Below are 18071 nucleotides of genomic sequence, written 5' to 3' on the forward strand. Positions count from 1 at the left end.
ATACAAAGTAAAGGCTTGAGTTGCCTACTAATGTTATTGGATTGGGGGATGTACGAGTTGCAAGCATCAAATTGCTTGCTTTGTATGTCTTTGTACAAAACAATTTTTATAACTAGGTCCAGCTCATTAAATGTCAGATTGTCAATTCTGACATCTTCACAGCAATTTTAGCACATCTCCTCCGCCCCCAACCTTTCCTCTGGGCAGGAAAAATCAATTACAGTTCAAAGGAAGTGTGCATGTTAAAATTAAAACCATGGCTAATATTTAGAACTGCCATGTGATTGAGTTTTATGGAATTTAATGATCATCCTAAGCTTCTATAGGCAGTTTTTTTTAGAGCAGTGTCCAGATTTCTCCTATAAACAACCAAGAATTGATTCTCTTAATGGGTCTAATTTTAACAATATGCCATGAAAAGGACCATTTCTCAGTCTATCAAATTACAGATATACAGCAGGAAAACAGACCCTTCGGTCCAACTTGTCCATGCTGCCCAGATATCCCAACCCAATCTAGTCCCACCTGCCAGCACCCGACCCATATCCCTCCAAGCCCTTCCTATTCATATACCCATCCAAATGCCTCTTAAATGTTGCAATTGTACCAACTTCCACCACTTCCTCTGGCAGCTGTTTCCGTACACTTACCAGCCTCTGTGTGAAAAAGTTGCCCCTTCGGTCTCTCATATCTTTACCCTCTCACCCTAAACCTATGCCCTCTAGTTCTGGACTCCCTGAACCCATGGAAAAGACTGTCTATTTACCCTATCCATGCCCCATAAATATGTAAACTTCTATAAAGTCACGCAGCCTCCGACGCTGCAGGGAAAACAGTCGCACCCTGTTCAGTCTCTCCCTATAGCTCAAATCCTCCAACCCTGGCAACATGCTTGTAAATCTTTTCTGAATCCTTTCAAGTTTCACAACATCTTTCTGAGAGGAAGGAGACCAGAATTGCACGCAATATTCCAACAGTGGCCTAACCAATGTCCTGTACAGCCGCAACATGACGCCCAACTCCTGTACTCAATACTCTGACCAATAAAAGAAAGCATACGCCTTTACTATTCTATCTACCTGCGACTCCACTTTCAAGGTGCTATGAATCTGCACTCCAAGGTTTCTTTGTTCAGCAATACTTCCTAGGACCTTAGCATTAAGTGTATAAGTCCTGTAAAGATTTGCTTTCCCAAAATGCACCATCTCCCATTTATCTGAATTAAACTCCATCTGCCACTTCTTGGCCCATCTGGTCCAGATCCTGTTGTAATCTGAGGTAACCCTCTTCACTGTCCACTACATCTCCAATTTTGGTGTCATCTGTAAACTTACTAACTGTACCTCTTATGCTCGCATCCAAATCATTTCTGTAAATGACAATAAGTAGAGGGCACAGCACCAAACCTTGTGGCACTCTACTGGTCACTGGCTTCCAGTCTGAAGAACAACCCTCCACCCCCACCAAAGGTCTTCTACCTTTGAGCCAGTTCTGTATCCAAATGACTAGTTCTTCCTGTATTCCGTGAGACCTAACCTTGCTCACCAGTCTCCCGTGGGGAACATTGTCGAACACCTTGCTAAAGTCCATATAGATCACATCTACCGCTCTGCCCTCATCAATGTTCTTTGTTACTTCTTCAAAAAACCCAATCAAGTTTGTGGGACATGATTTCCACACAGAAAACCATGTTGACTGTCCCTAAACAGTCCTTGCCTTACCAAGTCCCTCAGGATTCCCTCCAACAACTTTTAACTTGTTGAACGTATCTACAAAGGAATGCAAGCCAAGGTTAGACAAACTATTTGAATTGAAGAGCTTAAACATACTCAGCAGCAATTGTAGAGGGAGTGAGTCAACATTTGCGTTCAAGGGCCTTGATGTAAAACAGTGGGTTGAGCTATACAAGGCGCTGTATTACGATGTTTCAAGGTGAAAAGGCTAATTTGGTCGTCATCACACCAGCTCCACTGCAGGTATACCACTCAATTAAATAGGAGCAGAAAGAGGTAATTCAGTACAGTAAGTTCTCTGATGTTCAATGAATGTTCACGTGTAATCTAACTCGGAACAATTAACAGCCCTGCAAAACGCAGGAGGTTGGCCCTTTGTAGTTAATCCACCCGCACTTCTACGTTCCTCTGTGCTGCAACTTCCTACAGTTTTTCTCCATTTAAATAATATTGGTTTTCCTATCAAAGTGCATAACCTGACATTTTTCCACATTATACTCCATCTGCCAAGCTTTTGCCAATTTGCTCTCCCACCTATTTAATGTTGTTTGCATACTTGGCAATAACATGCACTTTCCTCACCGAAGTCATTAATGTGTATCATAAGTAGATGTGTTGTCAGAGTGAATTCATGTAGAATCTTTCCTAGGGCACAACTTTAAGGTGGGAGGAGAAAGATTTAAATTGCACTTTTTTCACACCGAGGATGGTTTTTATGTTGAATAAACTGCCAGAGAAAGTGGTAAAAGCAGATACCATTACAACATTTAAAAGGTATTTGGACGGGTATATGACTAGGAAAGGTTTAGGTGGATTACAGGCCAAAGGCAAGCAAATGGACTATTTTGGAAAAATGGTTCAGTAGAAAAGAGTTGGACTGAAGGGTCTGCTTTCATGCTGTATGACTCTAATTTGCTGGATGTGGTTTTTCTACTATTCTGGATCAAAAAGCCCTTTCTCTGCGAACTGCCAGTCAACTGGAGGGTGAGGAAATTGAGTGCTGCGGTTTTAGGACTGTTTGGGGGAATGGGTGGGGGCAATCTGGGTGGAGGTAAATGTTATAGCAGTCTTCCAATGAGACTGGAGTTAGGGATTCCCACTGACTGACACAAGCTCACCCAGTGAAACCTGCTGGAATGGCTGCTTGGCATAGGCTTGGCCTGTCCTGCCACATGCTAGTTCAGGATGTCTGCCAATGTTCATGGGGGTGGGCAAGTCACAAATGTTTCCTTTTGAAACATGGTTGACAGCAAATGGCATTTTGCTACCCTGAATGGTTCACCTTACTGTGCCCTGATTGGACATTCAATCATGGCGCTCTTGGCTAATTTGGAAATTCTAACTGGGATGCATTCAGCTTGAACACTGCACTTTGCAGATTGAAGATTCACTTTCAAAGAGAAATAGTCTTTTATTGAACTGTGGTTAAGACACTGAAAAACTGGCAACTTTGATTAAATCCAAGAATATTTGCAGATGTCTCATCATATTGGTGGGGTCAAATTCTTTGGAGGCAACGACTCGAGGATTGTTTTCCTGGAGTTAAAGTCAGCAGAGTAAGAGAGCCATTGGGGAAAAGGGATAGAGAGGGATGGAAAGGATACAAGAGAAAGGGTAGGGAAAGAGGAATGAGAGGGTGATGGAAAAAAATTACAAGTGGAAAGGCAAGGGCTATGACACATACAAATTATGAGCAGGAGTGGGCCATTCAATAAGATTGTGAATGATCTCATTGTATCCTCAAACCCACCTTGCCTCCTATGCTAGTTACCCTTCAACCCTTTTCTTTATACAAATCTGTCTACTTCTGCATTCCACCACCTTCCTTTTCAGGAAGACAGTCCCAAACACTCATGTCCTGCTGAGAGAAAAACATATGCCCACTTTAATTGGAATGAGGTGAATGAATAGTTTTGAAACAGTGATCCATAGTTTTAGGTTCCTCCTCAGGAGGAGACATGTTCACATTGTGACAAGGGTGCTCCTTTAACAAGGTTATGTTGTCCTTGGATTATTTTCTCCAGGAGGTCATAAAAGACAGACTCCGAAAAGTCTTAAGTTGAAGGGTTTTACAGCCAATTTTGTTATAGCTAACAGATACTGCCCCAGACAGAGGGCTTTCAAGATTTTGACCAAAAAGAATTCTTGTTCGATGGAAAGTTCTCCCAGCTCAGCTGTTCTCTGGTTTGATTTGTTTTTTTAGCAAGAGAGTTGAAAATGTTGCTGGACCAATGAAGCAACTCTCTGTGTGACTTCTCTCCTGTTAGGACCTGTGTTTGATTTTACCTTAATACCAAGGGGTGTTTATGGGGATTGTTGCAAGTATTGGAACAGCATCATTAAGTTGGGGTAATCTGTTGGGTTTTGGATAGGTGAAGTTATTTGGTACTCTGTTCTCTTTTGTTTGTTTTCACTTTGGAATCTTGTAAATACATTTTGTTTGGTTTAAAACCAGGTGGTGTGACCAGCAGCATTCCTCCGGGAATATCCACTTTGCACTGGTTCAACACAACTAGCAAGGTTGGGGTCTGGGCTTCCTTCTTGAAATGTTTTGACGGATCTGGCCTGCACCATAAAACGTTTTTCAAGACTCCTCAGGATTTAATGTTTTGCACAAGTCCTATTTTTCTAAATTCTAGCAGATGCAAGCTGATAAAATAATCCCTATCCATTCTGGGGATTATTCTGGAAAACCTCTCAGTTCATTTAGGTCCTTCCATGAATCTGGTAACCAATGCTATGCACAGTACTCCAGATTCGAGGGTGTGGTGCTGGAAAAGCACAGCAGGTCAGGCAGCACCAGAGGAGTAGGAGAATCAACGTTTTGGGCATAAGCCCTTTGTCAGTACTCCAGATGTGAGAGTGAAAGGGGGAAGAGAGAAGGAGTGGAAGAAGAAAAGACAGAGATGGGAAGGGGTGAGAGAATGGGAGATGGGTTGGAGGGGAAGGAGAATGAGAAGAAGGATGAGGAGATGTGAACAAGGGAGAGGGAAAGAGGAAAATGGGTTTGAGAAGTGGAGGAGGGGAAAGGAGGCAACAGAGAAAGGAAAAAGGGCATGAGAAAGGGGGAAACATCAGGGGTAAAAGAGAAGGAAAGAAATCTCCCTCTTATTCCTTTCTCTCAATCCTTTTTAGCTATTTCTTTCTTGATGAGATGCGAAGTGGGAGAGGTGTTGTTATTTCACAGATCTCAGAAAGACCTTTAAGATGACACCAAGACATATGATGCTTGAGAATACAAGGTCTCCATCTTTCTGTTAATTCAGCCTGCAGCCAATCAGGTGTATCTAATGTATACATTGTAAATGTAAAGTAAACAAACATGATATCCAGACTAATGTAAGTCTGAGATATTATTTTGGAGTATACACTTAGTTGTTAATAAACCTCTGGATATTTTAAGCAAAAGAAACTTGACTCATGGTGATATGTATTGGGGCTAGTATGTAGAAGACCATGAAATGTACAGCTGGAACTAATGGCCAAAGGTAGATACCAGAAGGAGGTGACAGCAAGTAGGTACTGGGAGCTGGCGATAAGTTCTTGCCAAAATGGCCGTTGTGAAACATGATTTCCCTGGCAGTCACCCATCGCCTGTCTGAGTTCAGAGCTGAAGTTCCTTTTAACAACTGTCATAAAGCTGATCCTCTCTTCTAAAAGCTGTTCCTTTCCTCAAGGATACTGTATCCTTGGTTTCTTTCAGAGGGGTCGTAAAACAGTCTGGATTCCGAATTGGCTGGTTTGGTACAGAGATGAAAAGGGTATTGGGAATCCTTTTTGTTTATACATAAACAAATGAAACTTTTAGACCACAGTTTTTACGTATTAGAAGTGACCTGTATAATGAAAGGGGAGTGGTCAGTCCTAAGAGCTGAAGTCTTGTTTGAGTCAGTATAGCAGGAGCTGCTGAACACTCTCTCCTGCCCTTACAACATCGACCTGAAAGCCTTTGTTTCATTTTTTTGTGTTGTGTTTAAGGGGTTTGTTTATTGGAACTGTTTTGTATACTTGGAACAGCATAATTAGTCTGGTTCGGGTAGTCTGAATAAAGTTTTGTCTGTTTTAAAACCTGGTAGTCAACCAAGCTACCTTATTCTGGATGTTTTTCACTGTACACTTACCAAAACAAATGACAAAGTTCTGGTCTGGGCTGCCTGTGTAGGAATGTTTTGGGTGGTCTGGCCGAATCCATAACACGACCATGACTGAAAGTTACACGACTAAACAGCTATGAGTATGATCACATTCTCTCTTTACAAAAATGAAAGGCCACAGTGAAACTGATTTTAATAAAAGAGGTTTAAAAAGAGTTTCAATGAATAATCATATTTGATGCAAAACATTAACTCTGTTTCTCTCTCTCTATGGATGCTGCCAGACCTGCTGAGTTTATCCAGCATTTTCTGTTTTTGTTCTAGTACGTGCAGTAAATTTGACTCACCAAATGGACACCGTCAGAAACTTTGAAACTTTTACTTCCTTCAAAAGGAAGATATACCCTAGAAAAAATAAACAACATGTACTATGTGATGAGATTGACATCGGTGTAAGTGCAAATATCATCCCTAAATCCATCAAACTGTGAGATGCACTCAAGGACCATGTGGTGGAGACATAAGCTAACTGCATCTAATTCGTTAGCCATTCCATTTGGTTGGGATTATCCACTTTAAATATCAATATGGATTCTCAGGATTATTAAGACAATGGAGACAAAGTTAATTTCAGAGGATAGTTGTATGATGCTACATCAACACAGTCGGGGTATATATCAGCACACAGCAAAACGTCTAGAGAAGAATAAAGTATGTGATATATATATTTCACATGCTGGAGAGTCACTGAATCTTGTGAGCCATGCTGCAGTTATTGGCTAACATTTTTTGTTGTTGATTTGCAATAAATAAACACATGATTCTCTGCTGCTATGGATAGTGCATAAATCATTATTGTGTCCTGATTCTACCTGATGCAAACAATCTCTCTGATGCTATGTGGGGAAACACATGTCAACGTTACTTCAGCCTTAGCTTGAGAGGCCAGGTTCAATTATTGAGATGCCCTTAATGATCTTCATACCGATGATAATGAAGAAAGATGGAGCAAGGAGAGAAGTCGGCATTCTGCAGAGAAAAATGGAGGAACTAGAGTTTGTTGGAATTATTTACTAGATTAATTGTACAAAGTCAGCAAGGCTCTGCAGGGTGCATTAATAGTCCTTTGTGCAAAGCTTTACAAGTCACCCTGTCTTTTCTTGGAAAAAACCTGAAAAGGTTTTGATGGAATTGAACTCCATGTGAAAGAAAACCTGCTGGATGTAGATGACAAGTATGTGAGTCAAAGGAAAAAAAATGGAAACAAAATGTGAAGATGATGATGCATCTAAATCTGATGAAATATTTTCTCCTGAAGCCAAAATTTGACCAAAATCATTTATTCCTATGATTGATGCATTAAAAACTACCTCAAAGAAACAAACATTCATATATGACAATGTTGCAAGCAATCTTTTGTTGATGTGACAGGTTTATAACGCATAATTATCATTTTGGGAATTTGGGTTGTGAAGTTGAGGTAAAAACTGGAAATGTGGGGCTGAATATTACCAGATGTCAGCTAGGTGACAATTTTGGTGAGTTTCATAGCGAGTTTATCTCCACAAGCCTTGTGAGTTTCCTTTCACAACCTTTTCAGACTCCAGGCACCATACCCTTGAAGCCTCCTGTGGAAGGACTGAGCATTGTCAGGACCTTCTGGAATTCCTGGTGCTGTCTCTAGAGTCCAGCCATTCAGCTGGTCAGACCTGGGCAGGCTGTGGCTGCCCTGCTCTGTTCCTGGCAATTACCTCAGACAGAGGGCACCGCACTTTACTAGTGGGGAATCGAGAGGCCCTGCTGGACGGGGAGGGGTGCGCATTCTGACTGCCCTTGGATAAAGGCTTACCATTTCGAATAAAGTATGGAGGGTCAGAGAAGCAAGTTGAGATTTGGAGTCATTTTGGTTTTCAGTATCTGGTGTTGCTAAACATTTAGAGTCACAGAGTCATAGAGATGTATAACATGGAAACAGGCCTCTCGGTCCATCTTGTCCATGCTGACCAGATATCCGAACCTAATCTAGTCCCATTTGCCAGCACTTGGCCTATATCCCTCTAAGCCCTTCCTATTCATATACCCATCCAGATGCCTTTCAAATGTTGAAATTGTACCAGCCTCCACCACTTCCTCAGGTAGCTCATTCCATATACACAACACACTCTGCATGAAAAAGTTGCCCCTTATGTCCCTTTTAAAATTTTCCCCTCTCACCCTAAACCTATGCCCTCTAGATCTGGATTCACCCACTCCAGGGAAAAGACCTTGTCTATTTATCCTATCCATGGCCCTCATGATTTTATAAACCTGTATGAGGTCACCCCTCAGCCTCCGACGCTCCAGGGAAAACAGCCCCAGCCTGTTCAGCCTCTCCCTATAGCTCAAATCCTCCAACCCTGGCAACATTCTTGTAAATCTTTTCTGAACCCTTTCAAGTTTCACAACATCCTTCCGATAGGAAGGAGACCAGAATTGCACACAACATTCCAAAAGTGGTCTAACCAATGTCCTGTATAGCCGCAACATGACCTCCCAACTCCTGTACTCAATACTCAGACCAACAAAAGCATACCAAACGCCTTCTTCACTATCCTATCTACCTGCGACTCCACTTTCAAGGAGTTATGAACCTGCACTCCAAGGTCTCTTTGTTCAGCAACACTCCCCAGAACCTTACCATTAAGTGTTTAAGTCCTGCTCTGATTTGCCTTTCCAAAATGTAGCTCCTCACATTTATCTAAATTAACCTCCATCTGCTACTCCTCTGAATTGAATTATGTGAAGACTGGTCTCTGTTTTGCTGGGGACCACTGGAAGAGGCCGAGATGGATCATCCACTCTGTGCATCTAGCTGATGTCTGTTACAAATTCTTCAGCCTTATCTTTTGCACTGATGTGCTCGGCCGCTCCATCTTTGAGGATGGGGATATTTGTGCAGCCTCCTCCTCTAGTGAGTTGGCTTGATACTGCTTAGAGACTCAATGTTGGTAACCATCCATGTTGAACAGCACTTGAAGAAAACACTAAAGGGGTGGAAAGGCCACTCTGGGAGGGGGCATCATTGACCTTCACCACAGGTCTCTTGGTGGGAACATTAATGAACAAACTGGGTGGGTCTTAGAAGACATAGCTGCAAGACTGAGGCATCAGCACTGGCTGAGGGAACTCACAGACAAAACATACTCAGTTTCACCAATTGTTGTGTTGCAGACTCATCTGTCTATGAATATATCAGTAGGAATGACCGCCCACAGTCCTTGTGAAGAATAAATCTGTTCTTCACTTTGAGGATAGGGTATTGTATTGTGTTAAATGGGACAGATACCAAACAAATCTAGCACCTCAATACTGGGTATCCATAAGGGTGATCAACAGCAGCAGAATCATGCACCAATACAATCTGTAACCCCATGGCCCAGCATATCCCCCACTCAACCATTCTCACAAAGCCAGGTCAACCTTGGTAAAGTGGAGATTGCAGGAGGACATGCCCGGATCACCATCAAGCATACCTAGAAATGGAGGTGTTAACCTGATGAAGCTACAAAACCACATCAATCAAGTTATAGTGCAAAGTGATTCCACATCCAATGGATCAGATCTAAGCTCAACTCTCCTGCCACATCCAGTCGTGAATGGTTGTGGACAAATAAGCAACTAACTGGAGGAGAAGACTCCACAAATATCCCCATCCTCAATTATGGATGAGCCCAGCATATCAGTGCAAAAGATAAGGCTGAAGCTTTTGCAGCAATCGTCAGCCTGAAGTACAGAGTGGATGATCCATCTCAGCCTCCTCCAGTGGTCTCCAGCATCACAGATATCAGTCTTCAGCCAACTCGATTCATTCCATGTAATATCGAGCAAAAGTTGGAGGCACTGGATACCGCAAAGGCTGTGGGCCCTGATAGCATTCCAGCAATGGTACTGAAGACTTGAGTTTCAGAACTTGCCAAGCTGTTCCAGTGCAGATACAACACTGGCATCTACCTGACAATGTGGAAGTTGTACAAGTATGTCCTGTACATAACAAGCAGGAAAGATCCAACTCAGCCAATGACCACCCCATCAGCCTACTATCGATTATCAATAAAATGATGGAAGGTGTCATCAACAATGCTATCAAGCAGCTCTTTAAACCAGTAAGGTGGATGGGGAAGCAAAGCGATAGTGAGAAAAGATACAAGTCTGAGGCTGATAGACTAGAGAAGAGGAGCAAGTCAAGGTAGGCAAGAGCACTGCAGAGAATGAGGTAAGTCTGATAATTTTTAAAATTTAGATTAGATTCCCTACAGTGTGGAAACAGGCCCTTCGGCGCAACCAATCCACACAAACCTTCCGCAGAGCAACCCACTCAGATGCATTCCCCCTGACTAGTGCACCTAACACTACGGGCAATTTAGCATGGCCAATTCACCTGACCCGCACATCTTTGGACTGTGGGAGGAAACCGGAGCACCCGGAGGAAACCCACACAGACGCGGGGAGAACGTGCAAACTCCACACAGACAGTTACCCGAGGGTGGAATCAAACCTGGGTCCCTGGCGCTGTGAGGCAGCAGTGCTAACCACTGAGCCACTGTGCCGCCCATAATTAAACTGAATTTATTTCAATACAAGATGCCCGACAGGGAAGGCAGATGAACTCAGGGAATGGTTGGGAACATGGGACTGGGATATCATAGCTATTACAGAAATGTGGCTGTGGGAGGGGCAGAGCTGACAGCTGAATGTTCCAGGGCATAGATGCTATAGGAAGGATAGAAAGTGGCGGGGGGGGGGGGGGGGGTAAAACAGGAGGAGGAGCGGATTTTTGGTGAAGGAAAACATTATGGTTGTTCTTAGGGAGGATATTCCTGGGAGAACATCCAGTGAATGTAATGGGTGGAACTGAAAAATAAGAAGGGAATGATCACCTTATTGAGATGGTACTACAGGCTCCACAATAGTAAGCAGGAAATTAAGAAGCAAGTATCTCAGGAGATCTGATATCTGTAAGCATAATAGGGTTGTAATGGTAGGGGATTTTACTTTCCAAACAAAGTCTGGGACTACCATAATGTTAAGGGTGTGGATGGAGATGACTTTGTTAAGTGTGTACAAGAAAATGTTCTTATTCAGTACCTGGGTATACCGACTACAGAAGGAGTAAAACGTGACCTACTCCTGGGAGAAAAGGGAGATCAGGTGTCTGAGATGTCAGTGGAGGAACACTTTGAGGCCAATGATCATAATTCTATTGGTTTTAAAATGGTTATGGAAAAGGATAGACCAGATCTCAAAGTTGAAGTTCTAAATTAGAGTCAGGCCAATTTTGATGGTATTAGGCAGAAACGTTTCAACGTTGATTGGGAGAGTCTATTCACAGATAAAGGGATGGTTGGAAAGTGGGAGGCTTTCAAAAATGAGATTATGAGAGCTTAGAGACAGCAAGTTCCTATTAGTGTGAAGGGCCAGGCTGGTAGGTCAGTGGAATGTTGGATGACGAGAGCAATTGAGGTTCTGATCAAGAAAAAGAAGGAGGCATATGTCAAGGTACAGACAGCTGGGATTGAGTGAATCCCTAAAGGAGTATAAGGGCAATAGGAACATACTAAAGAAGAAAATCAGGAGGGCAAAAAGGGGACATGAGATAGCATTAGCAAATAAGGTTAAGAAGGATCCAAAGAGATTCTACAGATACATTAAGGACGAAAGAATAACTAGGGAGAGAATAAGGCTCGAAAAGACCAACAAGGCCATTTATATGTGGAACAACAGGAGATGGGCGAGATACTGAACATGTATTTTGCATCAGTATTTACCGTGGAGAAGGACATACAAGCTAGGGAACTTGGGGAAATAAATAGTGACAGCTTCAATATTACAGAGCATAAAGGTGGATAAATCCCAAGGACCTGATCAGATTTATCCCAGAACTTTGTGGGAAGTTATGGAAGAGATATCTAGGTCCCCTGCTCAGCTATTTGTATTATTGATAGCCACGGGTGAGGTGCTGGAAGACTGCAGGTTGGCCAATGTGGTGCCTTAACTTCTTCACACTAAGTATCTCAGAGTACAACGAGACCTTGATCAGGTGAGTCAATAGCCAACCAATGGCAGATGGAGTTTAATTCAGATAAATGTGGGGTGTTGTATATTGAATAGGTACAGGCAGTTCTTTTATAACGTGATGGTTGTATTCTTGTACGACCCCGCATTATTGAAAATCGCTGCTTTAGAAACAATGCTCAAAGTGTTGGCAAGATAATCGCTTACAGGCAATGCACATTTTAAACGCTTGCACTTTAGAAACAGTGTCCCCAGTTCGTCAATCACATTACAGCGAATTCATGTTAAAGGAACGCACATTATAACAGAACGACCTGCACCATAATAGGAAAGGTTAGGAGGAATATGGGTCAGAAGCAGGCAGATAGGACAGGTTTAATTTGGGATTATTTTTGGCATGGACTTGTTGGATGGAAGGGTCTCTTTCTGTGCTGTATGACTCTATGACCTGCTAAGTGATGCCCAGTTTGGATTCTGCCAGGGCCACTCAGCTCCTGATCCTATTACAGCCTTGGCTCAAGCACAGACAAAGAAATTACATTCCAGAAATGAGGGGAGTGTGGCAGCTCTTGACATTAAGACTGTATTTGGCACATAGAAAGATGGTTGTGATTGTTGGAGGTCAGTCATCTCAGTTCCAGGACATCTCTGCAGGAGCTCCTCAGGATAACGCCCAACCGTCTTCAGCTGTTTCATCAATGACCTTCCTTCCATTATAAAGTTAGAAGTGGGGACATTGGCCAAAAATTGCACAATGTTCGTTGACATTCACAACTTCTGAGATACTGAAGCAGTCCATGTTCAAATGTAACAAGATCTGAATGATATCCAGGCTTAGTCTGAAAAGTGTCAAGTAATATTCACAGTACACAAATGCCAGGCCATTCTCCAATAGGAGAGATATTCAATTGTGTTACCAGCACTGAATGCCCCACTGTTAACATCCTGGGGGTTACCGTTGATCAGAAACTCAGTTGAACTCCTCACATGAACACAGTGGCTTTAAGGGCAGGTCAGAGGCTAGGAATACTGTGCCGAGTAACACACCTCCTGACTCGTAAAATCTGTCCATCATCTACAAGGCACAAGTCAGGAGGCGAATAGAATACTCTCCACGTGCTTAGATGGGTGTAGCTCCAACAACACTCAGAAAGCTTTACACCATCCAGGAGGGAGCCACCCTCTTGATTGGCAGCACAGCCATAAACATCCAGTCTCTCTGTCAATGGCGCTCAGTAGCAGCTGTGTGTCCAATTTACAAGATGCACTGCAGAAATTCAGGAAGTCTCCATAAAGGGCACCTTATAACACTTGGCTACTTCTATCTGGAAGGACAAGGGCAGAAGATGCACAATAATACAACCACCTGCAAGTTACAGCCATACAACACAATAGAGGAACAGAGGAATCTCAATCATCCAGAATTCAATTATCCGAATTTTGAATTATCCAGACAAGCTCGCAAGGTCCTGACTCTTGGCTAAACTGTGTTATCCAGCATTAGATTATCCGAACAAAATACTCCTCGCCCGAGGCATTCGGATAATTGAGGTTCCTCTGTACTTAACATGAAACTAAGACTCTTTTTTCACAAGCACTGTGCAGTGTCACTCTTACCAATACTGTCATGGACAGATCTGTGGCAGACAAATTAGTGAGGATGAGGTTGTGTGTTTTTTCCTCTTGTTGGTTCCCTCAGCATCTATTACAGACCAGAAGATGTTGGAATGAAAATAGGCCATTGAGCTCATTGTGTTTGCTCTGCCATTCAGTGAACACATGTCTGATCTGATAATACTCAACTCCACTTTTCCTGCCTTTTTCCTCAAACCCTGGATTCCTTTATTGATTAAAAATCTTTGTCTCAGCCTTGAAGGCGTTTAATATCCAGCCTTGACAGCCCTCTATGGTGAAGGATTCCACAGATTCACTACTCTGAGAGAAGAAAATGCTCCTCAACTCTGTATTAAATGCATGACTCCTTTCTCTGAGATTATGCTCTCTGGTTCTCGACTCTCCCACAAGGGAAAACAATCTCTTTGCATTTCCCTGGTGAAATCCTCCAAGAATCTTGTATTTTTCAATAAGGTCACCTCTCATTCTTCTGAACTCCAAAGGCTACCGGTCCAATCTGCTCAACCTCTCCTCATACCCGGTATCATCCCAGTGAGCTTTCCTGTGGACTGCCTCCAAGGCCAGAATATCTTTCCTGAGATAAGGGGACCAAAACTGATACACTATTCCAGCTGTGGTCTGACTAGTGGCTTGTTTAGTTTTTGTGAGACTTTCCAATGTCATATTCCATTTCCTCTGAGTCTCTCTTAAGAAGCGTAAATACATTATTACGGATGCGATTGCAGCGTACTTGACAGTGTATGATAAAGTAGGGCAGAGTCAGCACAGCTTCGTCAAGGAGGGGTCATGCCTGACAAATTCGTTACCTTTCTTTGGGGAGGTAATGAGCAAGTTAGACAAAGGAGAGCCAGTGGGCATCAGCTATTTGGATTTTCAGAAGGTTTTGCATAAGGTGCTGCACAGAGAACTGCTAAATAAGATAAGAACACATCATGTCAGGGACAAGGTACTGATATGAACAGAAGATTGGCAGACAGGCAGAAGGCAGACTGCGGGGATAAAGTGGTCTATTTTAGGATGACAGCCGATGAGTAGTAGAGTTATGCGGCAGTCAGTGTGAGGATCATAACTATTCACATTATACATTAATGATCTGGACGAAGGAACTGAGGGCATTGCTGCTGACACAAAGACACATGGAGGGCAGGTGGTGTTGAGGAAGCAGGGATACTGCAGAGGGACTTGGATAGGTTGGGAGAGTGGGCAAAGAAGTGGCAAATGTAATACAACTTGGGAAAGTGTGAGGTTATGCACCTTGGTAGGAAGAATAGAAGCAAGGACTATTTTCTAAATGGGGAAAGGCTTCATTAATCTGAAGCACAAAGAGACTAGAACTCAAGGGCACAGCTACAGAGTGAAGGGATGATCCTTTACAGTCACAGAGTCGTAGAGATGTACAGCACAGAAACGGACCCTTCGGTCAACTCATCCATGCCAACCAGATAACCCAACCCAATCTAGTCCCATTTGCTAAGTACTGAGATGAGGAGGAATTTCTTCAATCAGAATGTGGTCAGTTTGTAGAGATCATTGCCACAGAAGGCTGTGGAGGTCAAGTCATTGAGTGTATTTAAGACAGAGACACACAGGTTCTTGATTGGTAAGGGGCTCAATGGTTACAGGGAGAAGGCAGGAGAATGGAGTTGAGAAACATGTCAGCCATGATCGAATGGCCGAGCAAAGTTGATGGCCTGAATGGCCTAATGCCGCTCCTATTTCTTATTGTCTTACATAATCTAGGCTAAAAATCACACAACACCAGGTTATAGTCCAACAGGTTTAATTGGAAGCACACTAGCTTTCGGTGCGACGCTCCTTCATCAGGTGATAGTGGAGGGCTCAATCCTAACACAGAATTTTTAGCAAACATTTGCAGTGTGATGTAACTGAAATTATACATTGAAAAATTGATTGTCTGTTGCGTCTTTCATCTGTTTGAATATCATGGTAGTTTCACTTCTTTCATGTGCAAATCACAAAACCTTTTTTTAAGAAGTTGTATTCTCAGGTTAGCTGTTAACAATGGGTGATAGCTAGACAATATGTTGAAGGTGTTAGCCCCCTGTGTTCTCTGTCTATGCCATGGCATTTAGATTGATTCTAATCTAAAAAATGAGATAACAGAGTTCTACATGAATGTATGCAGTTTTTGAGCAAGGTACAATGTAACCCTGCAAGTACAAATTCACCCCCAAAATATATGTGTGCATGTCTGTCTTTGTCTGTTTGGGTTGCGGGTCGTGAGTGTGAGAAAGTGTATGTGTGTGTGTAGTGAGTGTGGAGTGTCTTAAGTCTATGAGGGGGTGCATGTGTGAGTGTGGGAGAGTGTGTGTCTATAAGGGTATGAGTGGGTGTCTCTGTGCGCATCTGTGTATATGTGTGTCCGTGTGTATGTGTGTATAGGAGTGTGTGTGTGCGTATGTGACAGTGAGTGTGTAGAAGTGTCTGTGTGTGTATATAGTGCAATGGTGATCACCTGTAATGTGACATGAACCCAAGGTCCCGGTTGAGGCCCTCCCTATAGGTATTGAACTTAGCTATCAGCCTCTGCTCGGCCACTTTCCTCTGCTACCTGTCCCGAAGTCCGCCTTGGAGGATTATCACCCGAAGGTCCGAGGCTGAATTACCTGGACCACTGAAGTGTTCCCCAACTGAGAGGGAACCCTCCTGTCTGTTGATTGTTGTGTGGTGCCCAACATCCATTGTCGTAGCCTTTGCTCGGTTTCCCCAATGTACCATGCCTCCGGGCATCCTTACCTGCAACGTATAAGATAGACAACGTTGGCAAGACTTGTCAGAATGTGGACATAGATACCACCATTACGTGTGGGGACACCTCCCACCTTGTACATGGCAGGTACTCATGTGACTCAGCCAATGTCGTCTATCTTATATGTCGCAGGCAAGGATGCCCGGAGGCATGGTACATTGGGGAAACTGAGCAAAGGCTACAACAACGGATGATGGGCACCACACAACAATCAACAGACAGGAGGGTTCCATCCCAGTTGGGGAACACTTCAGTGGTCCAGGTAATTCAGCCTTGGACCTTCGGGTGACCATCCTCCAAGGCGGACTTCGGGACAGGCAGCAGAGAAAAGTGGCCGAGCAGAGGCTGATAGCTAAGTTCGGTATCCATTGGGAGGGCCTCAACCAGGACCTTGGGTTCATGTCATATTACAGGTGACCACCATTGCACTATACACACACAGACACTTCTACACACACACACACACACACACTCTCTCACACACACAGGCACTCCTACACACTCACTGTCACACACACTCCTATACACACATACACATGGACACACATATACACAGACATGCATACAGACACCCACACACACCCTTACAAACACACACACTCCCACACTCACACATGCACTCCCTCACAGACTTAAGACACTCTACACTCACCACATACATATTTACACTGTTTCACACTCACAACCCCCAACCCAGACACACACACGCACGCACACATGCACACATATATTTTGTGGGTGAATTTGTACTTTCAGGGTTACATTGTACCTTGCTCAAAAACTACATGAATTTATGTAAAACTCCATTATCTCACTTTTTAGATTAGAATCAATCTAAATGCCATGGCATAGACAGAGAACACAGGGGGCTAACACCTTCAACATATTGTCTAGCTATCACCCATTGTTAACAGCTAACCCGAGAATGCAACTTTTTTAAAAAAAGGTTTTGTGATTTGCACATGAAAGAAGTGAAACTACCATGGTATTCAAACAGATGAAAGACGCAACAGACAATCAATTTTTCAATGTATAATTTCAGTTCCAACACACTGTAAATTTTTGCTATAAATTCTGTGTTAGGATTGAGCCCTCCACTATCACCTGATGATGGAGCGTTGCTCCGAAAGCTAGTCTGATTCCAATTAAACCTGTTGGACTATAACCTGGGGTTGTGTGATTTTTAACTTTGTACACCTCAGTCCAACACCGGCATCTCCAAATCGTACTCTAGGCTGACATTCACAGAAGTACACGTGGATTGCCACAGTGTTAGAAGTACCATCTTTCAGCTGGGCCATTAAATTGAGGCCTCCTCTGCTTTATTGGAAGGATACAAAAGATTCAAAAGTGCTTTTTGAAAAGTTTGTGACAAGCTGTCCTGCTTTAATTCTTCACCATTGGTAATTAATGTGGTAATGTTTCTCTTTGGTTAAGTTGGACATCTTGGCAATGTGTAAACAGGCTAGCAAGTTCACCTAAACACATCAAGGACTGAACTTCACCAGTATTTCATTAGCTATGAAGCGCATTAGGATATCCCGGAAGACACGATCGGTTATTAACTGTGTTCCTGCTGATTTCTCCAGCTACCAAGCAGACTTCCAAGATCAAAGTGTGCAGCAGTAGTGCTGTTGCTGCCAAGCTTTATGGTGGAGTTTGAAATCCCCCACCCAGGGGACATTTTGAGCCCTTGCCATCCTCAGTGCTCCCTCCAAGTGTGGCTCAACATGGAGGAGCACTGATTTATCAGCCGAGGGAGGATAGCATGTGGTAATCAGTGGGAGA

This window comes from Hemiscyllium ocellatum, chromosome 16, assembly GCF_020745735.1.
Source record: "Hemiscyllium ocellatum isolate sHemOce1 chromosome 16, sHemOce1.pat.X.cur, whole genome shotgun sequence".
Lineage (NCBI taxonomy): Eukaryota > Metazoa > Chordata > Chondrichthyes > Orectolobiformes > Hemiscylliidae > Hemiscyllium > Hemiscyllium ocellatum.